Source organism: Mustela erminea, chromosome 18 (genome assembly GCF_009829155.1).
Source record: "Mustela erminea isolate mMusErm1 chromosome 18, mMusErm1.Pri, whole genome shotgun sequence".
In the NCBI taxonomy this organism is placed as follows: Eukaryota; Metazoa; Chordata; class Mammalia; order Carnivora; family Mustelidae; genus Mustela; species Mustela erminea.
Window position 1 is genome coordinate 53453580 of NC_045631.1, and position 17302 is coordinate 53470881.

General features: G+C 39.4%; 1 long non-coding RNA gene across 4 annotated transcripts in view; it reads right to left on the reverse strand.

The window, feature by feature from the left end:
- Positions 1–331: 331 nt before the first annotated feature.
- LOC116577705 overlaps positions 332–17302 on the reverse strand; it is a 65888-nt gene continuing 48917 nt past the window's right edge. For 3 of the 4 annotated variants that reach the window (XR_004280581.1, XR_004280580.1, XR_004280582.1), the window contains 4 exons: positions 2589–2714; positions 2077–2233; positions 713–951; positions 332–600 (listed from right to left, as the gene is read on the reverse strand). This is a non-coding gene — a long non-coding RNA (uncharacterized LOC116577705). The remainder of the gene's footprint in view (positions 601–712; positions 952–2076; positions 2234–2588; positions 2715–17302) is intronic. The other variant, XR_004280583.1, reaches the window with a different exon arrangement.

A 17302-nucleotide genomic window follows, 5' to 3' on the forward strand; every position in this document is an offset into this window, starting at 1 on the left:
AGGAATTGATGTTCTGGGAGCACAATTTATTAAGGTTTTCATGTGTGATTTTTCTACCAATAATCACTAATGAAATGGATCTCTTATTGCCTTCTATAAAAAGTATCCAGAATCAGGGCGCCTGGGTGGCTCAGTGGGTTAAAGCCTCTGCCTTCAGCTCAGGTCATGATCCCAGGGTCCTGGGATCGAGCCCCGCATCGGGCTGTCTGCTCCGTGGAGAGCCTGCTTCCTCCTCTCTCTCTCTCTCTGCCTGCCTCTCTGCCTACTTGTGATCTCTGTCTGTCAAATAAATAAATAAAATCTTAAAAAAAAAAAAAAAAGTATCCAGAAATTTTTACTGAGTCTTTATTCTCTCTTTTCCATATTGGTCATTTTCCTTTTACGGTTTTCTCACTCTCTTTATCCTTTCTTACTGCATTCTTGCAGTTTCTGAAGTTTGGTCTTAAGTTTGTTGATTTCACTTGTCAAGTCCATGATTTACTATCTCTCAGACAGACATTTTTGACATTACAAGTTCTGTTTCTTTGCAGTTGTTTCTCTTCAATATCCTCTATATTCTCTGCCCGTCAACTTGGTTCTACTCCAAGGATGCAAAAATGTCTTGGAGTCTGTGAAACAAAAGAGAAAACCAGTAGGAGAGAACAGGTCAAAATAGAAAGATTGAGAAACAAAGAGCTTGTTTTATTTGTTTGTTTGTTTTTAATTTTATTACCTCCTATAGAGTAATTTCCAGAGGTATGCTTTTCTTTTAGTTCTCAGGATACAGTTGTTTTCTTTACACTGACTATTTGCCTCCCACAGGTGTGATATTAATTTTTTTCCCCTTACTCTCTACTTGTCATAGAAGGAAGAGCGTTCTATCCAAAAGCAGTGTTTTCAAACAGTTTCGATGTTGGATTCTTCTTGGCTCTCTCACTGTTCACTTTTGGGCCAAATGAAACTGTATCTTACCTGGAGGATAAGTTCAAAAGTGAATGAATCCGTAAGTCAGTGAATTGCAAAGAGAGAGGCTGATGAACTTATTCCCTGAACCCCATACCCAGAAACACAGTGGAGATTCCTGCCAAGATGTTCCCATCTGAGACTTCCACATCTAAGATTACTCTGCCCTGTCAGTTATGGATGGTGGCATTTGTCAAATGCTTCCCTGAGATGTCAAAAATACACTCCATAGAGCTTTGCAGCAGGAATGCAGAACCACAGAAGCCTGCCAGAAGTGTAGGAGGCAGATACACTCTGCCCCACAAATCTCTGTTTCCAGGCACAAAAGATACAAGCAGCGACTCAACCTGTGACTCAGTGATTCCCAGCTGTGTGGGTGAGGATCACATGAATCCCAAAGGTGAACCAGGGGCCACAGAGCATTAAGTATTGGTCTGGGGCATCCCAGGAGTTCCTCAGAGGCCAGCAGGACCACGGAGCGGAGGTACCTCTTGGGATCCAATAACGGACATGGTACGGTAAAGTCAGATGAGGGAGAATGAATAAGGAAGCACTGCATAGCCACTTTGATCCGTTTATCCTGCATTAAGTCACTCTCCTGAAGGGAAGTATCACCTTGTGGTTAAAAGCTCAAAATCTGCCTCTGACATAGTTTCTTCTATTAGTCAGCCATGTTGGTTCATCTTTTCCTCAAAGCATGGGGAGGAGTACCAGCTTACTAGCTTGCCCTTAGGCAGGGGTCATGTGACTAGTGTTGGCCAATGGGTTGTGAGTAGACGTGATGCATGTTATTTCTAGAACATAACCGTTATTGAGACTCTCAAGCATCTCTTCGCTGCCATGGCAACCAGGGGACTATGTTTCCAGATAGTGAAGTTTCAAGATGGTGAAGTCTCCCTCAGTCTAGGTCTTTAATTACATGGGCCTGTAGTGTACATGAGAAATAAACTTTTGTTGGTTTAATCCATGAAATTTGAGGACGATTTGGTGGACTTTGAGGATTTTTGACGACTATGGCATAATCTAGATCATTTTGACAAGAACATCATCAACCGAGTGATCATAAACAACTCTCTGAATCTCTGAGTGTTGATTTCTTCCTCATCTGTCAAATGGAGAAATTGCAGCACTCACCTTATAAAAGGAATAAAAAACTATTGCTTCTGAAGTGCTAACCAACGTGTCTAGTATGTATTAAGTGCCTTGCAAATGTCACCTCTTAGCTGTATTTGATTCTCCAGAAGACAGAAATAAAAGGAGTGTCTCTCTGTCAAATTATCTCAACTCACACCTGAAAAGAAAATCAGAAAGAGAATGGAAATGAATTTTTTGGAAACATATCTCATTTATAGACAATTAATGGGATCCTCAACAAACCAACTAGCACTTTATTGCCAAGTCATACATGCCAAAGTGTACAAGGTTCTATGAGATATGAACTACTTGAATTATTTCCAGATAAGTATCTGAGGAGGATAGGTTTCTAACTCCCCAGGAAAACATTCCCACATGCCAGTCCTCTCTCTCGTCATTATGTTCCAAGATGGTAGTGGTAGACCTCTGGGAAAGCAGGAATGATTTCTAGAGGCTCTTTTTTATTTTCTCACAGCAGGGAGGGAAGCTGACTCAGGGTGTGGTGTCCCTACCTGCCACACATGCTCCTTGGGGTGTCACAGCATACCAGAGGTGTGGTTAGGTGAGTATCACTCCACCCATGAGGTGTCTTCTTGGCCAAGCCTCTTCTGACCCAAACTCTCATAAATAGGACTGTGCTGTGGCAGGAAAAATAGGATATATTTAGTGTCTTCCATTGTCTCCCCCAATCGACTATTGGCTATATCTGTCCAGGAAAATCTGCCTTCTATAAAACCACCTTCTAAGCAATTCCTTGAAGATCTCCTACTCAGCTATCCCCCTGACCCAAGCAGGGTTTTTGGATATGGACTAACACTATCACATTCCAGATAGAGAAGTTAGGGAAGGCCTCACACTGAGGCTGCAAGGTGCTTCCCAAACATCACCCCCAGGAGAGCCAGCTTCTGACCAGGTGCTATTTAGGCTTCTTCCAAATATAATCACATAGTGGAGTCACCAGTGTCCCAGAACAATTACGCAGTCCTTTGAAGCTAGTGATTATAGTCAAGCTCAGAATCCAAGTCCCTTCTCTGGTAGGGATAATAGTGCAAAGACAAGTTTTTTCCAGGCTCATATCCAGCCTCCAGAAAAATACGTGAACCTCGTGTCTTCATCCAGGTCATGTTGTCAACACCCTCCCATGTACCAGTTTATTCTCATTGAAGATGATTCTGAAACTTTTTCTGAAAAGTGAACATCCAAGGAAAATTTAAAGAATTAAGGATTAAAAAAGACGAAGCCTACCGGCAAAACTGGGAGTGAAGCCATATGTATATACCATGCACATATATGACATTAATGGACACGTTGGACATTGGTGACAGTATGTGTGTGTGTGTGTGTATCTGTATGTATGTGTGTGTATGCACAAAGATCTGTACCAACAGATCTTTCAAAATAACAGAGTCAAAATGGAATGGGTAGACCCCAGGCAGTCTTTTCCAACCTTCCTTAAAAGGAGCAACATATTTTTGGATTCTTTACCAAAAAAAAGGATGTAGAATGAGAAAGGAGGCATAATCACAAATGCAAGTGATCCACAATCCTTGACTAATAATATACTTGAACATTTCATTAAATTTAAAAAGATAATTTCCAAGAAAATATAAATTGCTAAGATTGATTTATGTTATTGGCAGCGTAGCGAATTAGCTCAATTGCCATAGGAAATATGGGAAACAGTTTCTAAATAATGATCTTCAAATTGTGGTTGGATCCAGTGTTTTATGGGCAAGTTCCCCTTCAAATTTAAGGAACAAATAAATTCCATACTTTATAAGCTATATCATAACAGAGATACAATAGGTGACTTACTAACTCGTTCTTTCCTCACTGTATTATAAATATCATTGCTAGAACTTTATGAGGAGAATAGTACCAAAAGTGTACAAATATCCTCATTCTACACACTAATTTCATTTCTGAATATGGGGGGGCATTCTAAATATAATTTGAGGAAATCAAATAAATCTATGTGTTGAAAAGATTATATCTCATGGTCAAAGAGGGCTTCTTCTAGGAATAGACTATTACATTGTTCTGGAAAATTCTGGCCAGAAATAGTAAAGCAAACAATAGAAAGTTTTTGTGAGGGTGTATGTGTGTAACACTGTGTGTCTATGTGTGTGCATAAAATATACTATATCTCACCAAAAAAAAAAAAAACCAATAAAACAAAAACAAAAACAAACCAGGATAAATGGTACTATTGTCCTAATTCTATAAATACTGGCATTGGGGGATAACATGAAGACCCGCTATTATCATCCATCTGCACTCTGATTTCTATAGGTGTGTGTCCCTCCACTCCTGCCTCCTTCATTAAGGGTAGAGAGGAAATGGTGACTTTTGCCAGCAACCTGGACACGTTAAAAAACCGCATCAGTTAAGACCAGGAAGCCCCCAGATGTGGGACCCTGCATCTTGCAAGCCTCATTCCAATGGGACAGTAGGTTGAGGGGCCTGAGAAGGAAAACAGGAAGACTCACGGGACACTTACGTATTTCAGAATGCCCCTCAGTCTGTTAGTTGTTTTCTTTCTTCCTTGGAAGAAGATAGATTCACACTACATTAGTTAGGGGCCATTTAAAAGAACTTATCTAAATTTATTTTCTATGTTATAGATTTAATGCTCTTTGAGCCTCATTAGGAAGTCTGGAAGCATCTCAGAAAGTGGAAAGAGAAAGATCTGCTTTAGCTTATGGGTAAAATCCTCATTTTCTTACCTCATCCATAATTCCTCCAAGAAGCTATAACATCTAAAACAGTAACTATGGACTCTAATTTCTCTACTGGTTCTAAGATTCTAGAACTCTGATTTCAAGGATATTGAGACTCTTTGACTCTATAGTTGGCAAACTAGGGATTAGTCCTTTAACATTTCTCATTGAGACCTCTCAATAGCAGATCTCAAAGATAAATAGAATGTGATCCTTCCTTTTAATACTGTTTAATGTTTAAATTCCTGAAATTGATTTCTATAATTCACAGAAGTAATTAAAAAATCTCACGAAACCAGCCTCTTTTGATCTAATATGGCTTTTCTACTGGCTGCTTTTGTTGAGTAGTGACCAGTGAAGAGTTTGATAGTACCTCTTTCCTGAACTTTTTGTCCGTTGACTTTACAGATGGAGCCCCTATGCCACACAGCGGAGAGAAAACATTTCTATGTAGATAAGCCTTTAACTGCATGGAGCCATTTTAGACAAGGCACACATTTTCAAAGGGAAGAGTATTCTTTGACTTATACAGGTTATTATTCACCCATATTCAAATCCCCACATTACATACAATGAACACTGATCACCTATTATGTGCAAAAAAAATTTGCTTTGTACACTTTCCTACGATACTTTCATATTTCATCTATTTCTGTCTGTTTTCTATCCCCCCAAAAGCCCTGATTTGAAAGGAAATGTCAAAAAATAATAATTTTTAAAAAATTTAAAGCAAGGTAAAAGCGAACTTTCTCCCTCCAAGCCCCCTCTAGATCCATAAAGTTTCAGGGAGTTGTCCCATCTGTCTTGCTCACTATCACCAATTTTCAAGGGATGATAAATCATTTATTTCTATACTGAAACTGCAACTGACAACTGCTGAGAGTTTCTGCCAAAGGGTGTGTCATAGCCAGAGGCAGCTACAGTCCCTATAGGAATCCAGTTCTCAGACTGGGGGACCCTGGGATACCACTGGAATTTGCCTACAGGCCAGAATCAATAACAGCAGAGTTCCCAGCGGAAAGCTCACGACTGCCTCCAGACTGTTCCCTCTGCTTGCTCTAAAAAGTGCTTCTTGCAGGAAGATTATGGATGTCAGTAAAAGGACCCTAGAACTGTTCCACCAACTATCAACCAGAGTCTGCACGCCCAATGGTAATATGCTTGTGTTACTTCGTTCACTTTTTAAGATTGACAAATCCATTTTTCTAATTCAAAACTCTTTTGGAAGTAGTTGCTCTTAATGTTATATCCTTTATTAAAGTATGCTTATTTCTCTATATATATTTACTTGACATTCAGTCTATAAGAAAGTACATGACAGCCAAAACTATCACCATTGCAGGATTCTAGGCAAATTTTAAGCAGAAAAGCTTGACTTAATATGCTGTGTTACATCAATTTAATGAATGACAAACATGTTTCTTAGATGGAATGAGTGGCAGAAAGAAATCAGTCAGAGGATTGATGGAGACACCAGATTGCCTTCCAGGTCCGTCCAGAGTGGCTTTATCATTTCATGTAGAGGAAGTTCCCACTATATCAGCAGGAAGATGCAAAGAAGATGATAATGCTAAACAGGACTTTCTTCTTTAATAATTTGCAAACATTTTTTATAATCTCAAAATCCAAATTATCTAAGTGGGGAGGATTTTGATAATTGGTACACAAACATACGAGGAAGGAGAGCCACGTGGTGATGCAAACTAGATCAGTATTCCAGAGACATGAAACACTGAGGATAGATAAAGGGAGGCTTCATAGAAGTAGAGCACCTTGGCTCAAGTTTTAAGACAAGAAAGATACTTGGAATCCATCCCAAACTCTCAACCTACAAGAGTTAAGAACCAATAATCCGCTGAGGTATAACAGTGTAGGACCACAGTCCGCAGCTACTAACACACACAACATAGCTTCGTTACTTACCCAAGTGATGCTAGCGTTGACAGAGTAAGAGCAGAATAAAATAAAGGAGTAGAATAGAATATAGAAATATGAATTGCCTACGTTTTACACCTGATGTTCATCCATAGCTTGGTCTGTCTGAAAATGTGTTCTCCAACATTTCATTTTCAATGGGCTGCTTGTTCTTACTTTTCATTAAACTAGGGTGCCTGCTGAGGATATATACTTCTTTGAAATGCATGGAGCCCATTTCTTGATCAGATTGGTTCTTGGTGGTGGTGGTTGGTGTTAAGTTGTAGAAGTTCTTTATATATTTTGGACATTCACCCCTTATCAGATATGCCATTTCCAAATATCTTCTCCTATTCAATAGGTTGCCTTTTTGTTTTGTTGATGGTTTCCTTCACTGTGCAAACCCTTTTTATTTTGATGCAGTCCCAATTGTTGATTTTTGTTTTTGTATCCCTTGCCTTAGGAGACATATCTAGAAAAAGTATTGCTACAGCCTATGTCAGAGTAATTGTTGCCTATGCTCTTTTCTAGGATTTTTATGGTTTCAGGTCTCATAGTTAGTTAGGTCTTTAATCCATTTAGAGTTTATTTTTGTATGTGGCATTAGAAAGTGGTCTGTTTCATCCTTTTGCATGTAGCTGGACAAGGAAGATGTTAGCATATACATATACACACACACACACACATATATATATGGACATTCACACACACATATACACACACTGACACACACAATGGACTATTACACAGCCCTAAAAATGGATGAGCTCTTGTCATTTGTGACAACATGGATGGGCTTAGAGGATATTATGCTAAGTGAAATAAGTCAGACCAAGAAAGACAAATACCATATGATTCCACTCATACACAGAATCTAAAAAACAAACCAAATGAATAAACAAACAAAAAAGCAAAACGAGACCTATAAATACCGAGAACAAACAGATGGTTGCCAGAGGAAAGGGGACTGGGGGGATAAGCAAAATGGGCAAAGGGAAGTGGCTTCCACTTATGGAATGAATAAGTCACAGAATAAAAGGCACAGTGTAGGGAATACTGCCAATGGTACTGTAATAGCATTGTATGGTGACAGATGACAGCTACTCTTGTAGTGAGCAGAGCATAATGTATAGAGAAATTGAATCACTATGTTGTACACCTGAAACTAAGGGGACATTGTGTATCAACTAGACCCAAATTTTAAATAAATAAATGGAACATACCAGATGTAAAAGAGAGGTACCTGGCTGGATGCTCATGTTGCAACTAAAAACAATACAGCCATCTCTTATAGCCTTTTAATGCTTAGAAATGCCTGTCTTTACCCCATGCATATGGACAGCTAGTTTGAGACTCTGCTTCTGCAGCCTCTTGCTAGGAGCATGTAGGCACACCCTCTGGTGCAACTGTCACCCGTATGCTGTTGGTCCATCCCTCTCAAATCTACTTCTCCAGTCATTGTATCTCTGTGGAGTTCCAGGGCTCCATATGACCATCTGAAGAACATCTCCATTTAGGTGTCTGACAAGCATCAGCCTCTCTCAAACTCAAATCTCTTTCACAAGGGCAGAGTGCCCTGAGACATACATCTTCAGGAAGAACTTTCAGTTTGAATAATATCCACATCCTTACTCTCTCCTATCATGCCCTAAAGGTCCATCATCTCCACCGACTTGTTCTTCTCCAAGCACATGAGCCTTTCTGTTCAGTGGTAAGTCCAGCCCCTTCCAACCACAGGGCTATCACTTGCAGTTCATTCTTTCTAGATACTTCTCTGGTCTTTGCATATCTAAATTCTGACGTGTATCTCAGGTCAAATGTCAGATTCCCCCAAGAGGATTATTCTGACCTAAAGCATTACTCTTTCCCTTACTTTTATTTTCTATCACTCACTAGACCCTGCTCTGTGGTCTTCAATATCTAAAATTCTTATTCGTTTTTTAGATGTTTTACCCCCTCCACCCCCCAACACATACAAACAGGAACTTTGCCTGTCTTAGTCACTGCTTCCCTGGAACAGCATTTGATACATAGCCATTCGCTAAATATTTGTTCAATAAGTGATTGAATGATGGAGAATCTCCACGAAGCATCATACCCTACAGATCTGTTCTTCCCATTGTCTCTCTTTCTCATCAAATAGTACTGTCGTCCTCCATTTATTCAAACCCCAAAGAAGGGTTCTTCCTAAATACTTCCCTCCTTAATCCCATCATAAAATGACCCTGCCTCTCAATTTGCTTTCTGACATATCTCTCAAATGTAATTCCTGCTCGCTGCCTCTGGGTCACCACCCTAGCTGAAGGATTTCTGTCTGCTCACCAGAAAGATTAGTCCCTCTGATTTCAATCTCCCACCCAACTGAACCTTTCCAGCATACCACCTTGATCTTTCTAAAAGCTAATTTAGGTCATATCACTGCTCTTCTCAACAATCCTGCAACTGGTTCTCATTGTCTGAGGATAAAATGTGAATTCCCTATTACATCCTGTTAGGTTCTTCATAAGCTGGGTCTTATTTGCTGTTCCAACCTCTTCTACCATCTCTTGTTTATAAACGTCAATCACAGAGCACACACTGTCCCTTTGCTACGTGATGGCTGTGCTCAGATGCTCTACTGTGCCTGAAATATCCATCGCACATACATGGGTCTGCTGCATGATCAATTGTTACAAACTAGCAAATGCTTAGCTCAACATTTTCCAGCTTGTCTGGATACATTAGATGTACCACTCCAAATTTCACCTCCTTTATGGGATTTTTCACACTCTTACAACTCTCTTTTTGCATGTCTATTGTCTTCTCCTAGGCTATGAGGTCATCGAGGGCCTGTCTTCTTAACCTTCATGGTCTCAGTACAGCACATGGCCTAACACTCAGAAGGAGCTTTGCAAATTTTGTTCTTATTGAATTGATAGGTAAAGGGATGTCAATAAATCTATAGGAGATAAATTTTGTGGTGAGTTCTAATGAATTACAAGCCTCTGGAATTTCTCATTGACATATTGACTTCTGATTAGAAGCCATTATTCAAATGTTGAAAAGATTACAACTCCCATAAGAGCATCTGTTTCAGGCTGAGCATATGTAGAGGGCTCCAGTAATCATTGCAGAATGTGGTAAAGGGGGCCACACCCACGCTCTGTGCACGTGGAGCCCTCCTCACTTCAGCCCTGTTGGAAACCATTTGAATGGGATTAGTCTTTCTAGTTCCTTATATAATGTAGTCATTGACTTTTAACTTTTAAATGAGAGGTGACTTCTTCTTCAATCTCTGATGACAGAGCTGGTATTGGAGTTGCTGTTCCCTGTAAACAAAAATTAAATGGGTCAAAATATATAAGGCAACTATTTTCAACCATTGGAAAATGAATGCCCCTCCATTGAGAACCTTGAGATAAGGAAAATTTATGAGCTAAGCCCCCATGTTCACCTGGGCTCTCTGCCAGGCAACACTTACAGGCAAGGCCCCAGATGGTAGAATGCAAAGAGTATGGCAGCCCTGCTAAGCAGTGGGATCAGAGACCAGAGATTAGGAATTACTAATGCAAGCAGAGATTTCAGGGCATGGTACAGGAAAGATTTAGAGTACATGGGTCAGTGGGGAGTGAGGAATGGGGCAAGAGGTCTGCGTAGGGTTCTCTGCAAGACCTTATTCAAGGGCTGGGCTGAAAATGCCCTTGGCAAGACTTGGAGAGCCCTCACAGAGAGAAGCCTGCTTCAGGATTGAGAATGGAACTTAGACTCTAAGGGTTACATGGTACTGGGAGGCACTGAATTACTCTTGCATCCCGAGGAGAGAGATGCTATTAACATCTCAGGCATGCAGGTGGATACCAGTGGATGCTAGGAACAAGGCCCATGATCTAGAGAATGAATCAGCAAATCATGGCCAATGGATTGTTAAGCTTTTGTAAATAAACTTGTATTGGAACACAGTCAGGCCTAACAAGATATATTTTTATGGCTGCTTTCATGCTACAGTGGAAGCACTAAGTAATTGTAAGAGACAATGGAGCTTACAAACCTGAAGTATTTGTCATCAAACCTGCTTTTTTTTTTTTTCTTTTAAGTAGGTTCTACACCCAGCATGGAGCCCAACATGGAGCTTGAACTCAACAACCTAAGATCAAGACCTTGGCTGAGAACAAGAGTCAGAAATAGCCAATTGAGCCACCCTGGCACCCCTAACATCAAGCCTTTTAAGTAAACCTTGTCGATCTATGTGCTCCAGTAAAGACTACTTTAGGTTGCCCTAACAAAGCCTAAAACCAAGCTCCAACAGGATCAAGGAGAACCTCTAGTATATTATTCACTTGCCAGGGTGAAACTTAACACTCTTTAGACAGACAATATAATACAGATGCCTTATAATCTATTATCTATGATATTCATCTGGGGACTAAGGGAAATGCTAACCATGCAAAGGACAAGAAAATGTGATCCATAATTAGGATAAGACAAAAACAAAAATACAGACAATGGAAATTGATCTCAAGGTGACCCAGATGTTGCAAATAGCAGGAAAATGTGATCCATAATTAGGATAAGACAAAAACAAAAAACAGACAATGGAAATTGATCTCAAGGTGACCCAGATGTTGTAAATAGCAGACAAGGATTTGAAATAGATATTGAACATTTCAATATCTTTAAACCTAGAGAAAACTACGGTTTTAATGAGAAAAAATAGACTGTCAATCATAAGAAAAGGAATCTGTTGGGGATTCTAGAACTGCAATTTATTTTTTTTAAGATTTTATTTATTTATTTGACACACACACAGAGAGAACACAAACAGGCAGAGTGGCAGACAGAGGTAGAGGAAAAAGCAGGTTCCCCATTGAGCAAAGAGCCCAACATGGGGCTCCATCCCAGGACCCTCAGGTCATGACCTGAGCCCAAAGTAGACATTTAACAAACTGAGCCACCCAGGTGCCCCTCAAACTACAATTTTAAAAAGCAAAAACAAAAAGCATGGAGAGGCATCACAGCAGATTGGAATTAGAGAAAGAAAGAGTGAGTAACTTTGGATACAGATAAATAACAATCTAAACTGAAGAATACAGAAGGAAAAACAAAAAGATTGAGACAGATGGAGCCCCAGTAGCTTGTGGGGAAATGCCAAGCAATCTAACATATATATAATTGTCATCCCAGTAGGAAAACATAGCCTATGGGGGGAAACAAAACAAAAACAAACACAAAAGTACGCACAAACTCCAATAACAAACAAACTTGAAGAAAAAAGGGTCAAATACTTTCCAAGTTTGATGGAAAACATCAATCTATACATGCAAGATGCTAAGCAAACTCCAAGCAGGATAAATACAAAGAATATCATACCATAGGCACATCATAGTCAAGCAGTTAAAAACCAAAATAAAGAGAAAATTCTGAAAGCAATTAAGCAAAAGTAACACATTACATAGTGATGACCAACAGTACAAATTTTGCTTACTTCTCATCAGAACTATGGAGGCTAGAAGACAATGGAATGATATCTTTTAAAGTGAAAGAAACAGGGGTGCCTGGGTGGTCTGATCAGGGAAGTGTCTGCCTTCAGCTCAGGTTATGATCCTGGGATCCTAGGATAGAGCACTGAGTCGGGCTTCCTGCTTAGCAGGGAGACTGCTTCTCTCTCTCCCTCTGTCTGCTTGCTGCTCTGCCTGCTTGTGCTCTCTCTCTCTGTGTCAAATAAAGTCTTTTTTTTTTTTAATTAAAAAAATAAAGTGAAAGAAATAAAAAGGGCCATTGCATAATTTTTTTTAATCAGTGAAAATATTCTTCAAAAATGAGGATGAGATCAGAATGTCAAGAGAATAAATGACAAGAAATACTAAGGAATTTCTTGAGCCTACAGATGAAACAATACAAGATGGAAACTTGAATCTATAGGAAAGAAAGAAATGCACTGAAAATGTACATATATGGATATATACTAAAATATTAGGTTTTTTTTTCTTTGCTTTCATTAGAAGACAAAAGACTATTTAAAACAAAAATAATATCCAATCTAGGGCTGATAACATTTGCACAAGTAAAACATGTGAGAAAGATATCATTCTGCTCTCAGGTTCTTGTGATGGTTAATTTTATGTGTCAAGGTGACTGCACCATGGGGTGCCCCGGTGAAACATTATTCCTGGGTGTGTCTGCGAGGGTGTTCTCTGGATGAGGTTAGCAATCGAGTCTGTGGACTCACTAAAGTCAATCAACCCCCGCAGTCCAAGTAGGCATCATCCAATCCACTGAGGGCCTGAGTAGAACAAAAAGGCAGAGGAAGGAGAAATTTGTCCCCTTAGTTTTTGTGGTCCACCTGTTTGAACCGCCATCATCAGTCCAACAGTCTTCTCCTGCCCTTGTACTGGGATTGATACCATCTACTCTTCTGGTTGTCTGGTCTTTGGACTCAGACTGGAAATTATGCTACCTGGTCCAGTTTGCAGACAGAAGACGGTGCAACTTTGCAGGCACCACAGTTGCAAGAACCAATTCTTCATTATAATAAATCTCCATATGTATATATTAGTTTGGTTTCTCTAGAGAATCCTAATATAGTTCTCACATTTATGATGCATGGTAAATGAAATGGCACAACACTAATTCTAACTAGAGTATAAAAATAAAGGAGGGAGTGTAGGGAAAGGAAAAAGTGAAATGAGATTTGGTCAGAAGGGAGATAAACCATAAGAGACTCTTAATCTCGGGAAATAAACAGGGTTGCTGTGGGGTGGGAGGTAGGGATAGGGCGGTTGGGTTATGGACATTAGGAAGGGTATGTGCTATGGTGAGTGCTGTGGAATGTGTAAGCCTGATGATTCACAGACCTGTATACCTGGGGCAAAAAACACATTATACATTAATAAATGTTGGCTCCCAACCCACTAAACTCATTTTATAACCCATCCATGAGCCCCCACTTCCATTTTCCTGTCCTTACAGAGGAAAGATTTGTTAAAATTTCTTATCTTTTTCCCATTTTTTTTCTTGTCTTCCTTCATCAGCATTATAAATTATATCCTGGGGCACCTGGGTGGCTTAGTGGGTTAAAGCCTCTGCCTTCAGCTCAGGTCGTGATCTCAGGGTCCTGGGATTGAGCCCCGCATCGGGCTCTCTGCTCAGCAGGGAGCCTGCTTCCCCGTCTCTCTCTCTCTGCCTGCCTCTCTGCCTACTTGTGATCTCTGTCAAATAAATAAATAAAATCTTAAAAAAATAATAAAAAAAATAAATGATACCCTTTATCTCATTGACCCAAATGTTGGATATCATTATTTATATATTTGCAGTTAGAGTCCCTTATTGAAGCACTCATCTGATTTTGCCTGAATATGTACAATTTTCTTAATATTATTTTCTCCCCTCAAAAAATTTTAACATTTAAAAGAGATATAATTGATATGGATTCAACTGCACATATTAATGATACATAATTTGTTAGGTTATGGCATATGTATATATTTATAAAACCATCACCACAATCATAATTATGTACATGTCAGTCACCCCCCCCAGATTTCTCTTTTGTACTTTTATAGTTTCTCTTTCCTGCCTCTCTCTTTTCTCCGTGAATCCCCAGGCAACTACTGATTGGTTTTCGGTCACTAATGACTTGTATACCTTTTCTAGAATTTTATATAAATGGAATCATACAGTATAAATAAATAGATAGATAAATGAAATAAAATTGATAAGTAAATGTACTCAGTTAATAACCATTCCCCCCAAAAAAGAAGGAAAAGAACACCAAAAGAAAAAATGTACAGGATAAATAGAAACAAAAAGCAAGATGGTGGCTTCTACAGGATCAAATCAATAAGGAGAATAAATGTGAATGGCTTAAGGGCTCGAGTGGAGGATGTGCTAAATTGGATAGAAAAGTAACACTTGGGGTGCCTAAGTTGCTCAGTTGGTTAAGCGGCTGCCTTTGGCTCAGGTCACAGTCCCGAGGTCTTAGGATTGAGACCCAGGCCGGGCTCCCTGCTCTACGGGGAGTCTGCTTCTCCTTCTCCCTCTGCTCCTTCCCCTCGTTCATGTGTTCTCTCTCTCTCTCTTAAGTAAATAAAATCTTTAAAGAAATTATAAAGAAAAGCAACTTTAAGAAACTGATGTAGATTGCCTTTATTTTAAATTAAAAAAACAAAATAAAACAGGCTGAGTTAACACTGCCATAAATATATTTATACTCTGCAAAACTTTTTTTAACAATAGATTTTCTTGGCTTGTTTATAGCTTCTAAATATAGACCTGAAGTGTGCTATATAGGTAGGTAGATGATAGATAGATAGATAGATAGATAGATAAGAGAGATAGAGAGATAGATAATAGATAATTTCCCCCTAAAACATGAATGAAGATATTATTTGGGATCTTTATCCATCTTCAAAATTCTAGTAAATCTCTTGTGGCAGCCCCTCAGACTAAAATCTCATTTCTGTTGTTGTTTACTAAATGTCGTATCTTCCTTCCCAGATTAGAATTCACTGAGAGTTCCAACACTAACTAGATATTGACTGAGTACTTATTACATCAGGTCCTGAAGATACAACTGGGAACCAGTTTCACCATAAGCTTACAGACTAGTGGAGGGAATTGATAAGTAATCAGCCAATTATAAAAAATTATTATAAATATGATAGATAGTTGATAAATAGATGAGAGAATAAATGAATGGACAAATTTCCCCAATTTAGAAATTCCAGTTTCTAGATTAAGCTCAACCACAGCCTGAGTAATCTTCAGACATCTCCATGCAGTGGCAGCTAACAGAGAACAAAGTATAATATCAGGCAGGAACCAAACCCCTTAATAGGATTTGCCCTGAAAACCTGGCATTTCATAAAGCAACAAAATAAAAGCATTCCATCCTTTACTCCAATAGAGTACCAGCAATATCTTTCAAGTGCATTATATGAATGATAATGTCTTTGTTGATACTTAGCTTTAATTTAATTGTAAAGAAATGTGGTATCATATTTTATTCCATGAAGAGGGAAAGAATCCATGCATTATGCCAGCCAATAAAAACAACTCAAATTGAGGTCTAAACTTCTGATTATCTCCATTTCCCTCAATGCTAGTTCTTTTTTGGAGGATTTGGCATTAAATCAAACTTGAGACTTAATGCAGTTCTTATATAGTATTGCTACTGCTGTTTATGTTAGAGATAGGGTATCCAGCAAAAGCTTGAAGGAACACTGATTGATCACACTGTGCCTTTGGCAATGACTATGTTGCAAGAGGTCAACATCACTTCCTGTGAGAGTACCCACTGTCCTATCCTAGTCTTACAGAGAGAGAGAATTCTCAAGCAAACTCCTTGCTGAGTGCAAAGCCTGATGTGGGGCTTAATACCAGGACCCTGAGATTCATGACCTAAGTCAAAACCAAGAGTTGGCTGCTTAACTGATGGAACCATTCAGGTGCCCCAGTCTTTGTCGCCTTTTAGCAGATCTGTTTGTACCTCATTTTAATGAAAGCATTCTTTCTGTGGTACACTTTTCAGTATAGCAAACACTGCCCTTTATTAATGGCATTACCCACGTACCCAAGCAATACTCACCCTTCCGTGCCAGCCTGCCTGGATTTTGTTCAACTGTTCATTCCTTGAACATGAGACTGAAGGAGGATGAATACTGATTTGCCCCACTCAATTACGTAATTCTTTTCTCCTTGAGTGATTGGTTTTAAAAAGTGGCCCACTTCTTACCAAAGACATGTAAGGGAAGTCTGAAAAGGGAGAGGTTTCAAAGAAAAATTTCCTTGTGACTGAGAAGAGCCAGAGAGGGGAGGTGACAGGTCCTTGTGTGATCCCTTAAAGCTGTGGCAGCCATCTTTGAAATTCGAGTAGAGCTGAGTAACAACAAAGATAATATTAAATAATACGCTAAGATTGACAGAGCAGCCCGAAGGGACTCACGCCTTTGAAGACCACTTCTGAACAAAAAGACTTAATCAAAACTGCATTTCCCTATCATGGGACATTTGTCTCATAGGACTTTATAAATCTTTCTTATGAAGACAGTCATACCATGTTGTTCTTCTCCCTGAACCCTAGGGGATTCTGATACAATTCTCTTTCGGTCCATTTCTAAAACAAGCGTCCGTTCAGGATGGTAGAGGGTCAAAGATGATGAGGGGTGCTGAAGAAGAGTATGTGGAGGGGAAAGGGACTTAAATTACTCTAAGAACTGAAATTCTGGTGTGACATCATCCCTAAAATGTTTTGCTCATTTGGGGATAATGCGCCCAGCTAGCAGCCCCCCATCTGCAGTAGAACCTACAGATCATGAAGCAAGAAAAAGGGCATGAAGGTTTAATCCTAAAGCCATCTTGTTTCATGGCAAATCAGTGGGCCAGGAACTGCTACAATCTTCTAGGAGGGCCACCAGATTCTACTTTTTTCTCTTTCAGCTTCAAGAAGACAAACTTCCAGTCAAAACTTAGCATGATACGTGAGGACTAATCGCTTTGCTACCCTTCATGCTTAATAATGGCATTTTTTTAAAAGCTTTTATTTATTTATTTGACAGATAGAGGTCACAGGTAGGCAGAGAGGCAGGCAGAGAGAGAAGGGGAAGCAGGCTCCCCGC